Below are 15,458 nucleotides of genomic sequence, written 5' to 3'. Positions count from 1 at the left end.
TTGCAGTCGACATGTGCATGTTAAAGTCCAAGTATCCTGTGGATACATGAAAAGAAATCAAAAAGAAAACAATTCCAACAAGAATATTTAACGTTTGTAGACACGGAGAGACGTTCACGTAACTTCATTACCCAATTAACCCTTAGAATCATTACCAGGATTGTATATATTGTTTCATGCCCATGAGGGCCATGGAGCCATGTAATTTTTTTCATTATTAAGCCAACTTCTTACTCCTGCCACTAATTTAAGATCGACTGCTCAGAGTTAGCCTACCTGTAGACTTGAAGGACTAACACTACACTACATTATTTCAGCTATCCGAACTGTAGCCTACCTGTAGACTTGAAGGACTAACACTACTACGCTATTTCAGCTATCCTAAATATGGTGTACCTGTAGACTTGAAGGACTAATACTATTTCAGCTATCCTAACTGTAGCCTGCCAGTAGACTTGAAGGACTAACACTACACTACACTATTTCAGCTATCCGAACTGTAGCCTACCTGTAGACTTGAAGGACTAACACTACTACACTATTTCAGCTATCCTAACTGTAGCCTACCTGTAGACTTGAAGGACTGACATTACCACACTATTTCAGCTATCCTAACTGTAGCCTACATGTAGACTTGAAGGACTAACTGTACATACTTAAGCGATCGTTGTTTTTTCTTCGATCTCGCAAACTTCTTGCGTTGCTAGCAATGGCAAATAATGAATATTGTTTGAAAATTTTGCATGCAAAATGATTGGTTTGAAAAAAAATATTGGTCACAATGTGGAGTGATAACATACGTCAGTCTAATTGACCATTTTCAAATGAGTCAGTTGGTTGATATTACCTGTTGAGATGAGTACAAGAGTGACATAATAAACAAATAGTGAAAAGTATGTAAATATCGACAAAAAGGCAGAACTGCTGTTGGGGGTGCGGCTAAATTAATCGCTCATTGGTTGCATTACAAGCGATTTGTGAGACAATAGAGGAAAAGAATCGGTCACGATGTAAAAAGGGCTAGTAGAAGAATGATATCAGTTGTGTTGCTGAGCTGTTGCCACATTTTATCAAATCAAAGTCATATATGATATGACAGGTAAAATGTTTAGCTGTGCAAAATGTCAAATGTCTTCAACTATTTCATTTCACGGGGATAGAGATAAGTTATCAGAAAGTGAATAGTTCATAGCATGAAGTATGTCTTTATTCTGAACCCACTGGGCATTTCCACCCAAGATAACCTGTGAGTAGAAAGACTGTGACGCCAAAACACCTACCTGATGTGGTTGTCTTGGCAACCAAGAAAAAGCATGACCCCAAAAACCATGTTTTAGCCAATCATGTACAATGCACTTTCATCTCTTGTCAACTTTAGCATATTGTCAAGTGACGAAAACATACATGTACTCGTACTTATCTGACGGAGACATATTGATACGGGTTTCGTTGTGTTTTGTCGTGATATAGTTGATGAGTTTATCTTGTGGTTTCTGTATCGAAAGTGGTATTTAGCTATCTATTTGTGATATGAGAGAGAAAAAGTTTTAGGAAGATGAGAAAATGATGTTGACATGTTGTTTGCTTCCTGTCACTTGAAGGAATCGTTATGGTAAAACTGAAATAAAACAACATGAAAGTAGAAAAACGTATCCACAGTGATTCTCTACAAACCAATATTTCCACTTTACATTATCCATTATCCATCCGCTTTACACATGATGACAAACCGTTGACATCAGGTGTCGCTAAGAAAAAAACATTTTATCCAAGTATTGAAGATCAAAACACTTTTTATCTGGCTGGCTTTTTCTTGTTACTTGAAGCTCTGCTTGGTTGCCATGGAAACTTCAGTAGAGTTGTAATATCGTCACAGTTGATAAAGCGTGTCTTTCATTTAGACACATGGACACTTTTCAAAGGAAAATATAGTGAAGCTGAAAGTCAGTCTACAATATTTGCGTGATGTACACACACCACTTTGCATGTGGTTAATACCCAGTATTGCAAATTTGGGACAATTTTGTCTTTTAAAAATAGTATCAAAGAAAATAAGTGGAACTTGAGAAAAGAAAATTAGGTTAAAATTGGAGCTGCTACAAGCTGCGTACAAATACAACATGTAGTTCAAAAGTACCGAAAAGATCGACTTTCCTTCTCTGTGTACTTAGAAATAAATGAGAGATGTTTGCATATATGTAGGTGAACCCTAATAGAGCTCTGTACTTTGCAATTTTTTCATAAAATTGTTGCTCCAAAAACTCATTTTCCCCTCCTCATTTTGTGCTGGCAGCCTGTTATGACTTGGGCCTCTATATAAATGGGTTGTCGTTTTCTACCAGTACTTTAGACATGCTGACTCTATACAAATGAAAACAAAATATTTTTACTGTGATGCGTTGTTACTACTACTACTACTACCCCCCCCCCCCCCCCCCCGCCCTTTGCTGTAGATAACACTAAGTTTTAATAAAAGTAATATGAAACTCTACACTCTGAATGTTTTGCAAGTATTTTTTGTATAAATGCACATATTAGGAAATGGGGAGAATATTTTGAAATTGATAACTTAAAAAAAGTTTCCGACTACAAAATGCAAAAGATTTCCATCTGTGAAAAGATATGTATTTTTGTAATAAGCCCAATAAAATGTTATTAAATATGAAAACAAAGAAGACAAGAATCGTAGAATTTGTTGACAAACAAATAAATGATATTCAAATTTGTTTATTGGTGTTATATTTGATACACACATATGTTACAGACTGTAAGTCAGTTTACACATTGTACTGTAGACAACTATACATCTAGTAGATATGTAATTAATTCAGCTATCACTGGACTCTCTCACAGTCCTCAGAGCATGGCATCGGCATCACTAACAGGGCTGTTTTGTTTGTACCTATATCTACTGCTTAATTGCACTTGGATATCCTTGTACTGTGAGTCCTCATGGACTACATAGGTCTAATCATTTGTTGACGTGTTACTGTGATGCCCTAAGGACTGTGAGAGAGTCTAAGCTATCACAGGACTGGACCTTTCTATTCAAGTAAATGTTCAATATGCAAGCATTCATACAAAATATCACAATTTTACAGTAGCCTCAATGTAGGTTTTTTAACAGAAGACGGAGTTGGGGAGGTTTTAGAGTGACTTTGGAGGCATTGGGATGGGGAGTATGAGTTACATGTATGGTTGGAGAGGTTGGGATGGGGAGTATGAGTTACATGTATGGTTGGGGAGGTTGGGATGGGGAGTATGAGTTACATGTATGGTTGGAGAGGTTGGGATGGGGAATATGAGTTACATGTATGGTTGGAGAGGTTGGGATGGGGAGTATGAGTTACATGTATGGTTGGGGAGGTTGGGATGGGGAGTATGAGTTACATGTATGGTTGGAGAGGTTGGGATGGGGAATATGAGTTACATGCATGGTTGGGGAGGTTGGGATGGGGAGTACGAGTTACATGTATGGTTGGGGAGGTTGGGATGGGGAGTATGAGTTACATGTATGGTTGGAGAGGTTGGGATGGGGAATATGAGTTACATGCATGGTTGGGGAGGTTGGGATGGGGAGTACGAGTTACATGTATGGTTGGGGAGGTTGGGATGGGGAATATGAGTTACATGTATGGTTGGAGAGGTTGGGATGGGGAGTACGCGTTACATGTATGGTTGGGGAGGTTGGGATGGGGAGTATGAGTTACATGTATGGTTGGGGAGTTTGTAGGTGAGGCTATGTGATGGTTTAATCTTCATTCATTCATTCTACGGGGATGGGGGAAGGGGGTGTCCCAGTTTATGTACAATCTTTGCACATATTGATATGTATTGATATACCACAAGGACTTTCGTTTAATACAAATATACCCCCATTGTAATCAGTGAAATATTGATGTTGGAACTTGAACTTCGTAGATCTATCCAACAGGTGTAGTCTTTTGAATTTCAAATTATGAAAGAAATATTTCTAAAGTCTTGAAAATCATTGAGTGCATATGTGAGATCAAGGCTACATATCAGAACAACAGTTGTCATATATGTAATATTCTCTGTCACGGTGAATGGTTTTATTTTTTATGATGACCCTAGAGACTGTACATGATTGTTGCTGTTCTCTCCAAGGACAGACAATAAATATTGATGGACTTATGTGTCACTTTGATCTTGTAAAATTCACAGGAACATTGCTCTAAAGAGAAAACATAACTCAAAATAATTGACAAGCACCGACTTATTATTTGAAATTGTTTTTTTTTTTTATGCAGACAAGGGAAATATTAGTGACCTAAGGGGGCCTGTACAGAATATAGTGACATAGGGGACCTTATCACTGGAAGTCAACTCGAACACATGTAGTGGCCAAGGTAAGCAGGCTGAGAGAGAGAAAAATGATATGATATTGGTAAATGTGATTCTGTATATATGTATGATATGATATTATCTGTGTTCTATGAAATCTGAAGAAGACATTGATAATCTGAATATGATCCTAACAGGTATGTACTAGATGCAAGACTTTTGATGAATTAATGGATACGTTTATATTATGTAAGCACAAATATTTATGACCTTAACTTGCGTGAATTTATATAACACTGTCATTTTGTTGTAATAATTACTGTTTTACACAAAATATAGTTCAAGGATCCCTTTCTGAAGTGGCTAGCACTAGGTTAGTACTGGGTTAACATTAGGTTAGCACTAGGTTAGCATTAGGTTAGCACTAGATTAGCATTAGGTTAGTACTACATTAGCATTAGGTTAGCACTAGGTTAGCATTAGATTAGCACTACATTAGCATTAGGTTAGCATTACATTAGCATTAGGTCAGCACTAGGTTAGTACTAGATTAGCATTAGGTTAGCATTATGTTAGTACTAGGTTAGCATTAGGTTAGCACTAGATTAGCATTAGATGAGCACTACGTTAGCATTACGTTAGCACTACATTAGCATTAGGTTAGCATTAGATTAGCACTACATTAGCATTAGGTTAGCACTACATTAGCACGAGGTTAGCATTAGGTTAGCACTACATTAGCGTTAGATTAGCACTACATTAGCATTAGGTTAGCATGAGGTTATTTAGATTTATGCAAATATTGGTTTTGTGAGTTAAATAGTTGGATATACCTGTACGTAAGTTCAGGGCGAAATGATGCTTTCCAAATCTTTTTTCATGACTCACATAAATAACAGGCCCAGTTCATAAATATTTAAAAAGGTTTTTGCCGACAAAGAAGCGAGTCTGGCATAATAAGATTATAGCAGTATGTATATCTCTTTCCTTGAAGGGATGTTGATATTGAAGGGTGAGGTGAAATGATCGGGGTAAAGCTATCACAGATCGAGAAACAGATACTGTTTTGTTGTTGGAAAACGATCCTAATTGGAATCATAAGTCATTTAGCATTTAAAAATGGTTAGTACGAGAAAACCAATCTGGCAAAACTTATACACGCTGATCGCTCTTATTCACTTATATAGAAATATTCGATATCTATTATGAACACACAGATTGGTTTTGTTTGTACTGTTCAATATCAATTATGATTCACTTTAAGTTTGTGAACTGATTTCCTGATATTCTTTCGTATAGAAGTCAGAAAATCAATTTTGAAGTGTATATTGTTCAGTTGTCATGGATTGTCTATTCAATGCGTATGTAAATATGCTGTTAATGTTATTCAACTTATCCAGTCCATCAGATTAGATCTAAGTGAGGACTTGAAATTAGCAACAGTCCAGGGTATCTAGACTACCAAATTATCAGTAGTCCAATACACACAAGACATGATGTAGACTCACACATACATATGTACTTACATACGTACATACATACATACATACATACATACATACATACATATATACATACATACATACATACATACATACATACATACACACACACGTACGTACGTACATACATACATACATACATACATACATACATACATACATACATACATACATACATACATACATACATACATACACACACACATACATACATACACACATACATACATACACACATACATACATACATACATACATACATACATACATACATACATACATACATACATACACATACACATACACATACATATATATACGTACATACATACAGTACACATGTATGTGCAAATGTACATTACACACATGTACAGACATAAAGACAGACATGTGCATGCACACACACACACACACACACACACACACACACACACACACACACACACACACACACACACATACATACACACACTGTTCATACATTTAACCCCCAAGCACACATTTACACTTACAACCAGTCCAATCTAGTCAATTCCACAGCAGTGAATATGCCTATAACATCTACAAATTACAATTTTCCAATATGGGCAACACATCATTTCAGCTGAATTTCACACAGTAATAAGAAACACTTATGTGTATATTATATAAGGTTAAGATATTGAACAAGTTACATGTATATGTTACGTCAATGGTGGAGAACTGTCATAAATTGACAGATGTGGGTGAGAATGTGTTTATGCATATGTGTGTGTGTGTATGTGGGTGTTTGTATGTATGTATGTGTGTGTATGTATGTATGTATGTATGTATGTATGTATGTACATATACATGTACTGTGTGCTTGTATTATACATGTATGTATGTATGTATGTATGTATGTACATTGTATGCATTTGTAGACATACAGACAGATGGATGGCATACATACATACATACATACATACATACATACATACATACATACATACATACATACATACATACATACATACATACATACATACATACATACATGAAATTGCCACAGAAAAAGATAAACTAGAGACACACTGTAGTAAATGAAATGACATAATGGAGAGGGTAACTGATTAAATTGTTTACATTGAAAAAAACAAATAAAATTTCAAATGAAATAAACTACCATAAAATACAAAATAAAGTCCACAAAGTAATTACAATAGGATCAGATAATTTGACCTGTAGCCATGCTTTAATATATGTAATGTCAGTGAAACAACTGTTAAGCTACAGTATTCTATCTTTATATGTATATTGTTTTTACCACGCTTACACGCACACCTCATATACATTTGTACCTTCATAAAAGTTAGCCATAAAATCAACTTTGTTACCAGGAAAAACATTAAATTGATGGTTTATGTCATAAAGATGTACATATATGAAGGATTTTTCAAGTAGTGTTACAGTTTGACAGACATGGGATGTTTTGATGGCTTGTTACTTAAAGACACATGTAAATGGTGACTGGAAATTACAGAATAAAGTACACTGTAGCCTGAAAAGTGTATTATCCAATTAGGGTTGTTTATGGTTTTGACTATTCTATCTAAATTTTACATGAAATTCCTATAAATGTTTCACATTATTTGAGTTAAACACATTCAGCTACATGTACTGTTACATGTTGGACAGAGTGTGTGTATTGTTTCAATTATCTTTGTCAGTAATAATAGTGTTCATATTTTTATGGTACTGTGTGGAATTTCTGTACTTGCCCTTACCACATTGTTGTCTGGAATATGCCCGGTTTCTACTCGTTTTGTGACTGGTTATGTACCTGGTTACTACTCAGTTTATGACCTGTTTTATATAAAATATCAAAAATGCATTTGATAATTTGCACTAACTGTGTTAATGGTAGGGATATATTAATTTGTGTAACTTGCTCTTGTGCTGCCATAGGTACGTGCCTGGGATAAAGTGTAAAACCCTTTGTTTTAGCACTATGTGGAAAACTTCTGTATTAAGACTAACAATATTATTCCAAAATATTTGGGTATTACAAATTCTTTTTGCTAAGTTTTATAAACATGGTAACAGAGAAGGGAAAGTTGGTAAAACTTGTAAAGATATTAACTTTTGTTGGCATCCATGTACATGTAAAATACTAACTTGGTTAGATTTGTAAGTACGTTAGTGCCAATTTGTCAGTAACATTGTACATTATAAAGAATAGCCCTCTCTATGCTAAACTATTTCCAACATATCCATACAGAAGCCTCCCCCTACCCCCATACCCAATGTGTAACTTTACACTCTTTTTGTAATTTACATAAAATGTCTCCAAGTTGCCGATGTAATTTCAAAGTAATATCCACTACAAAGGCTCCGTTACCGTGGTAAAAAAAAGCCCAATATAATTGTGGAAATGACATTTGCCGGCCAAGTCGACTAAGACAACTTACAGCCAATTTGATTGACATCAGGGCTAACCCTGTTAAGTAAATTTGTGTAAATTTACCAGATTAGGTTGTTTTATATTCCATTTTGATACCAGAGCTATTCAAGAAAAGATTGAATCCATTTCCTCTCAACTAGGATATAGGGACCTCTGACCGCCAATCTTGATGTTAATATTTCCCTACGTTTAACAACTAAGTGATATTTGACGTAAATTTTCATCACACAGTAAAACCATCCAAAAGGAATAATTGAGTTTTTACGTTCAGAGAATCTTATAGAAAAATGATCCCACAATTTTAAGTAGTTAGTCAGAATGAAATGGAATTGTAAAGTCACCATAAATTTTAATATCTCTTCGCATGATCAACCAGACATAAGTACCCGAGTACTTCAATAGTATGGTATTGCTGCTGAATTGTTTTTGCATCTACAGTACGTCTCGGTATGCCATAAAGTGAACCCCATTAAAATGTATGAACTGCATTTAATGTTTTCTGCATAATTCAAAGCCTCAAGCTCTATTTATTCTGTGAAAATGCCAAATTGGGCCATTTTTAGGAAATGAAGTAATAATTCATACCTATGAATTCTTCATGTACGTGGAATAACAGAGCAAAGTAATGAAGATATGTCACTATTGGCTGCCTGTGTGTAACCAAGCTGTGCTAACTAGTTAAACACATTAAATTATGTTACACCAAACACGAGTACATGTATGTGTACTGTTAGGGTTTTCAAGCAGTTGGTACTGAGTTTCCCCCTCTCTCTCTCTCTACATGTAAGTACATTTTATCGTTTCTCTTTGTGATCGTGATATCTGTACATCTTCTTTTACTGCTGTCCAAGTACCTACTTTACTGTTAATTCCATCACTTGAAGCGTGCACGGGAATACAGAAGTTGAACCCTACTTTACGTTGGATCATGTTAGGACAGCAGAGGCCCACTTGAATATTAATTTGGTAACAATCTAGCCCTCTTGGTGTTGGTACAGCTGTCATTGCATACCAATACACTAAACACTGGTATTATTGTAGACAAATTCTTCATATGTTTGGTCCGAAGCTAGTTTCTAAGACCTTACTTAGGTTTGTTGTTTAGTTTGGTGCTAATGCATTAAAGGGACATGGAACAAACTGGGAAACTACTTCATTCAAAAATTAAATACTTGTTCGTAAAGTATCATATGTTGAAATGAATGCAAAATTACCCTATACATTGTAGTGTTGATAAGTTTATGTATGTACATTTTTTCATTCTGATTCTGGTGTCGACAACGACCATTTTGGGGGTACTCCAAAATTATGTCATGAGCTCTTTTGTTTAGTTTACCATACTGTTTCGATACAGTCGTCATAGTTACTTTTTTGTGTTAGATATGTCTACATTTAGTCAAACGAGATATGTTCATGAAATTCTTCAAATGGAAACAAATAATTCAGAAAAAATTTCCAATCTGGCCCACACCCTTTAAAATATTGTTAACTAAGACATATCAATTACTAGGTGTTCTGTCTACAATGAAATTATCTGATTTACGGTGTACTATTCCTAGTAAACATCTGGAATATTCCAGCTTTCTTTCCCACTAGTGAAATCTGACTCAGTTGCTTCCACACTTGGGAGAGAAAGAAAGGTGATTTTAACATGTATCAGTGAACATCTGCTATATTTTTTTTGCAGTGTGATTTATTGTCGTTGTCTTCATTTCGTTAGATAGTAAATGTAAATTTTTTATCTGTTACGTTCATTTCAAGAGAAATGGCTCGTAAGTTTACAAGTCGTAGACTCTTACATTTGATATATGTTGGCTTGTGACAGTCATTTGGGAATGTTTAGCATTTTTCTCACATACAATGATACATGTATGTATGTATATATGTATGTATGTATGTATGTGTGTATGTGTGTATGTGTGTATGTATGTATGTATGTATGTATGTATGTATGTATGTATGTATGTATGTATGTGTGTATGTGTGTATGTATGTATGTATGTATGTATGTGTGTATGTGTGTATGTGTGTATGTGTGTATGTATGTATGTATGTATGTATGTATGTATATATGTAGGAATATTGCATATTGGCATGGGAGATTTAAATGTAAGATACTAGGTATTATAAATGTGCGTGTGTTTGTCCCTGAACACCAGAGGGCTCCCTTCATAGAAAATGTCTATTAGGTGCTTAATTAACAGTTATGAACACAAGAGGGCTCCCTTTATTTGTAAAGGTCAGTAGGTGTGGCAAATTTGTGTGTTATTTAGCGGTGTCCACACCACACGTATGTTTGTTCTCAAACACCAGAGGGCTCCCTTCATTGGGAATGCCTATTAGATATCCAGTTCTGTAATTGTCAGGAACACAAGAGGGCTCACTTCGTTTATAAAGGTCTGCTGGAATTGGCTAGTTGATATATCATAGTGTTGGAATGGATGTTTTCAGACTAGCCAGTATTGAATAGTTTTAAAAGTTAAAGGGCTTTTGTGCAAAAATGTGATTAAATTTTCCACTTGCGAGAATGTTATGTAATAAATGTAAAAAAAAAAGAATTCTATCATTTTTCATAAGTGATACATCTTCACAGTCTGATGCCATTAGTCAAATTTTGCATTATAAATTGACTATTAGGATGTTTCAATATCTGACCCTCTCATTGACCTATTTGTAGCTACAAAAAAAATCATTGTCCGGCGCTTTGTAATAAATTCCCTCGTCGTAATAGAAACTGATGCGTAGAATAATTTGGCAGACATAGTGATGCCAAGAGTTCCTCTGAGGCCCATTTACATGCTGCCCCATCACCTTGTTCAAATACAAAGTGTAATAAAGATTGTCAAGCGCTTGAAAAATGGATACTTAAAATTTGTAAAATTGATAATAATACAGAATGAATTCGATATGAACGATGAAGGGAGGAAACTCAGTGACAGCTACATCGTGATTTACAATCTGTGGTCATATGTAGGGCAACTGTTCATTTATTGGTCAGAATTCCATTTTGTGAAAGTTATACCGTGACTGTTAAACAGTAGAGAGATCGAATAATGTCCCACTTGTAGTCGTGAGTTGGAGCACTTTGAGGAAGAGCCATCATACATGTAGGTGATGATTTCGAAATCATGAATGGTTTCACAAGGATTCCCTTTAGACTATTGCTGGCATCGTATGATGATAGTGAAGTCATGCTACCTAGGTACTTGTATACATGTAAGTATATATCACCAGTGTGCACTCTAGTAAGAGACAAAATTTGTTGCTGTGAGTCAAAATGGTGGAAACTGTTTTTGTGTGAGTCACCACATAATATTGGATAGGGGAAATCAGATTTTGGTGGGTTAAAAATAATTGCTGCGTGTCGATGGCACATCAAATAGACACCATGATGTAGTTTCACCTAATTTAAATAAGATGATTTTACAATTGCGTTCAGATTTACAAGTGTGTAGGGTTGTAAATGAAATGGAGTCATGCACGCTTACACCGATAACAATTTCAGGAGAGATGGCGAGGAAGTAGGAGTCCTGTTGGCTCAGACCACCCAAACCACAGACTTGTTTTGTAGTCACGCACATCAAAATCTGGTTGGTTTACAGATGCTTTGCATTTTCACTGCAAGAAACTCTCTGAGGTCTGACCTAAATTTATCATGCTCTTGTAAACAGGGTTTATATTGGTTCTATCATTTCTTGTCTCAAAGCAGACATAACTTAGTTTAAAAAACAAACAGTTTGAGCTCTGAACTTGCACTTGTATACTTGTACATGGTATGTGTATGCAATTTGTGAATCCATACCCGTGCATCATATACAAATGTATGTATGTTATTGTAGTATGTATCTATTTATCTTAGTATATCAAAAACTTAGTCCTGTCTTGTCATGTTGTACAGTGTTGCAACCAGCCTTTTGAAAGAGTGGAACATAGTGTCCCGAGACTTTCATTTCTCTGGGTCATCATAAATTTATTTGGGGACATTATAAAAAAGCGCCAATGGCATTGTAGCACAACTGTACAGTTTTAAAAATGTTTACCCACATGCCGATCCATGCTAGATATTTGCTGAATGATTATGCAGTTGCCTATCCAACCCTGTTGTTATCTATGCAATATACGCAATCATTTAGCTGTTGCTATAGGCGTGGTCATGTTGCTAAACATATTTGCAATTTTAGTGTGGGTCATTTATGACCCGTCACTTCCAAAATTGTGGGTCAGGTCCAAAATATGTGTGTCAAATGACCCAAAAAAAACCTCTGGCTGCAACACTGCAAGTTGTATAACTGCCCATTAACAGATGCAGCACACGTCTTTAATGCAGGTGTAGAGATTGTAGAAAGGAAGTAAATCTTCAATGAATTGTCATCACAAAACATGTGACAACTTCCCAATCAATTCAGTGTCCATGTAATACAGTCTAGAATTGTTACAAGGATTGAGATTGGTTACAGCGTTTTTGAAATAGTAGTTGTTTATCAATAGAGTTTACTACGTGACCTATGTATTATTCACTAGGTGTACTACATTCAATACGTGTTGGATGTGAAATACTAATTCATACACTTGTATAGCTTATAGTCATTTCTCTGACTTGCAATGTCAGTTCTTTGTATCTAAACATGCATCCAGTGAATAACGTTAGGTTGGTCAAAAGGGTGTAAAATGATACAAGGTTACAACTGTTATACGTACATCTACATGTTTTTATATAGACAGATAAATATATGTACATGTATACATTCCTGGGGGAAAGGAAGAAAAGATAGACGTAGATAGATAGATAGATAGATAGATAGATAGATAGATAGATAGATAGATAGATAGATAGATAGATAGATAGATAGATAGATAGATAATAGATAGATAGATGTAGATAGATAGATGTAGATGGATGGATGGATGGATAAATGTAGATAGATGGATGGATGGATGATTGGATGGATGGATGGATAGATAGATAGATAGCTAGATGTAGATAGATAGATAGATAGATAGATAGATAGATAGATAGATAGATAGATAGATAGATAGATAGATAGATAGATAGATAGACAGACAGACAGATAGATAGATAGATAGATAGATAGATGTAGATAGATAGATGGATGGATGGATGGATAAATGTAGATGGATGGATGGATAGATGGATGGATGGATAGATAAATCGATCATAAATGATGACAGATTTATGAATAAATGAGTGTTCATGGATATTTTTATTACATGGTATGTATACATGTATGTACATGTGTGTGTATGTGTGTGTGTGCGTATGTGCGTATGTATGTATGTATGTATGTATGTATGTATGTATGTATGTATGTATGTCTATGTCTGTATGTATGTATGTATGTATGTATGTATGTATGTATGTATGGATGGATGGATGGATGTATGCATGCATGCATGTATGCATGTATGTATGTATGTATGTATGTATGTATGTATCTGCATATAATGTATATAATTATTATAATAAGTTTTTCAGGAGAATTGAAAATCTCTCAAAATCATGGTCAATAAAATAACCTAGTTGGAAAAAATATACGGGAATCCGAATATCTAACTGTAGGATGCATCTACAGAGTTATTTGATATAGAAGTAGCATTTCATTACAAGTAGTTTATTTCCTGAATTTCTGGCAATTTTACGATATTACATAGAAAGGAAGTGTCTGTGATCATAACTGAAATGAAAGAGGAAATTAATAAAACTTGAAAGGAATTGATTGTTTTCAGGTAGGTTTTTGATGGGGAAGTTGAATTAATATATTGTCAAGCTCTGTGTAATGAAACACATGGATTATATTTTGTATATAGAAGGTGTGGAGTTGGTTTTAATAAATGTGCATGTATAGCCCTCAGGCCCAAAATTAGCGATAGTCCATGGCACGTACATTGTAGACTACCATACATCATTTATACTACCAAGTCTATTAAACCTATCAATGAACATCAAGAGTAAACTGCTATTTCTACATTGTGTAATTCGATTGGCTAAATCTGACAACCATTACCAAGTGTAAAATTAAAAATTCAACACCTGCCCCTAGTTTAAGTTTAAATGAACTTCAAAACTACGATCAGCGTACACAAGTTTTCTTTATTCTGGTTCCTATTACTCAAAATTGCAGGGTAATATCAGTTTAACCACAAGTGACATGTTATATCTAAAAACATCAAACCTTTAGTCCTTTAGTAAGTGTGCCTAAAGTGTGACTTTAGGAGATAAGACAAAGTCTCACGTTTCTGTTTGCTGTGTAAGATCATGAAGATTGTCGGTCAAACAAGGCCAGCTTCAACTTCCAGGTCGTATCACCCGCTTTCTACCTAAAATTCTTGAGTGGACCTGTTGCCAATTTTTAACCATAGTCATTTAAAGAACATAAAAATCCATCTTTTTTGTGAAATTTGTAAACTTTCCAGTCTGTATTAAGGAAACTACAAGCAAAAAAGTGGCTGAAATACCACCGCGAATAAAGGGGGCATCACTGTTATTGACCATTCAGCTATTTGTACAACATACATTAAACATAACCTAGATACTGGTTATAGTCATTAAATCATGTATACCAAAAAGTAACTCCGGTAATGATCAAATGATATTTATCAAAACTGCCTTTTTTCATACCAGTTACCATGTTACATGTATCATGCTAAGTTGTATTTGTGTACCTTGTCTTTGTTTTTACCCGCCCTTTCTAGGAGTTTTGTATACATCGTTTTTATTTATTCTACACAGTTGTGAGCTGTAAATTATGTATCTTTTGAGGACTAAGAAATGGATAATTATACCAAAATCAATGAATGTATTATGTACATGTACCTTGAATTTTTTTATTTATTTATTAAAAAGGTAAAATTTACTCTGGACTAAAACATAATGTTGGTCACGCTCACATTAAATTACATCAATGCATGTCATTAGTATATTCCAGATTTTGTGCCAAATTTGGTGAATATGTACATATATTAAGTGTAAAACAAAATGTAAAAATAAAATGTAAAAAACAAAAATTTTGTAAAACCTCCAAGTCACAGCTGCAACTAAGTCATATTCTGACACAGTAATTCAGTTGATTTTTGTAAGAAATTTATGATGTGTATTATGATTATTGTATATGTGCATTCACAGATTTGTAGGTTTATTGTTAAGTATTATTTTTGAATAATAGATCTTTCCCAAAGAACTCCAGGATAAAAGATTAACACGACTAAAATTC

At 34.8% G+C, this 15,458-nt stretch overlaps 1 protein-coding gene across 3 annotated transcripts in view; it reads left to right on the top strand.

Annotated features, from left to right (window-relative positions):
* Positions 1–15,458, top strand: part of LOC144445505 (heparan sulfate glucosamine 3-O-sulfotransferase 5-like) — a 133,983-nt gene that overhangs the window by 94,484 nt on the left and 24,041 nt on the right. For 2 of the 3 annotated variants that reach the window (XM_078135089.1, XM_078135091.1), the window contains exon 4: positions 4,272–4,370. The gene's annotated coding sequence lies outside the window, so the exon portion shown is untranslated. Of the gene's footprint in view, positions 1–4,271; positions 4,450–15,458 lie in introns of those variants that run through there. The other variant, XR_013481909.1, reaches the window with a different exon arrangement.

The sequence above is a fragment of the Glandiceps talaboti genome, chromosome 14, assembly GCF_964340395.1.
Source record: "Glandiceps talaboti chromosome 14, keGlaTala1.1, whole genome shotgun sequence".
NCBI classification, from domain to species: domain Eukaryota; kingdom Metazoa; phylum Hemichordata; class Enteropneusta; family Spengelidae; genus Glandiceps; species Glandiceps talaboti.
The sequence above is the reverse complement of the archived record's forward strand: the minus strand, read 5'-3'. Positions and strand labels throughout refer to the sequence as shown.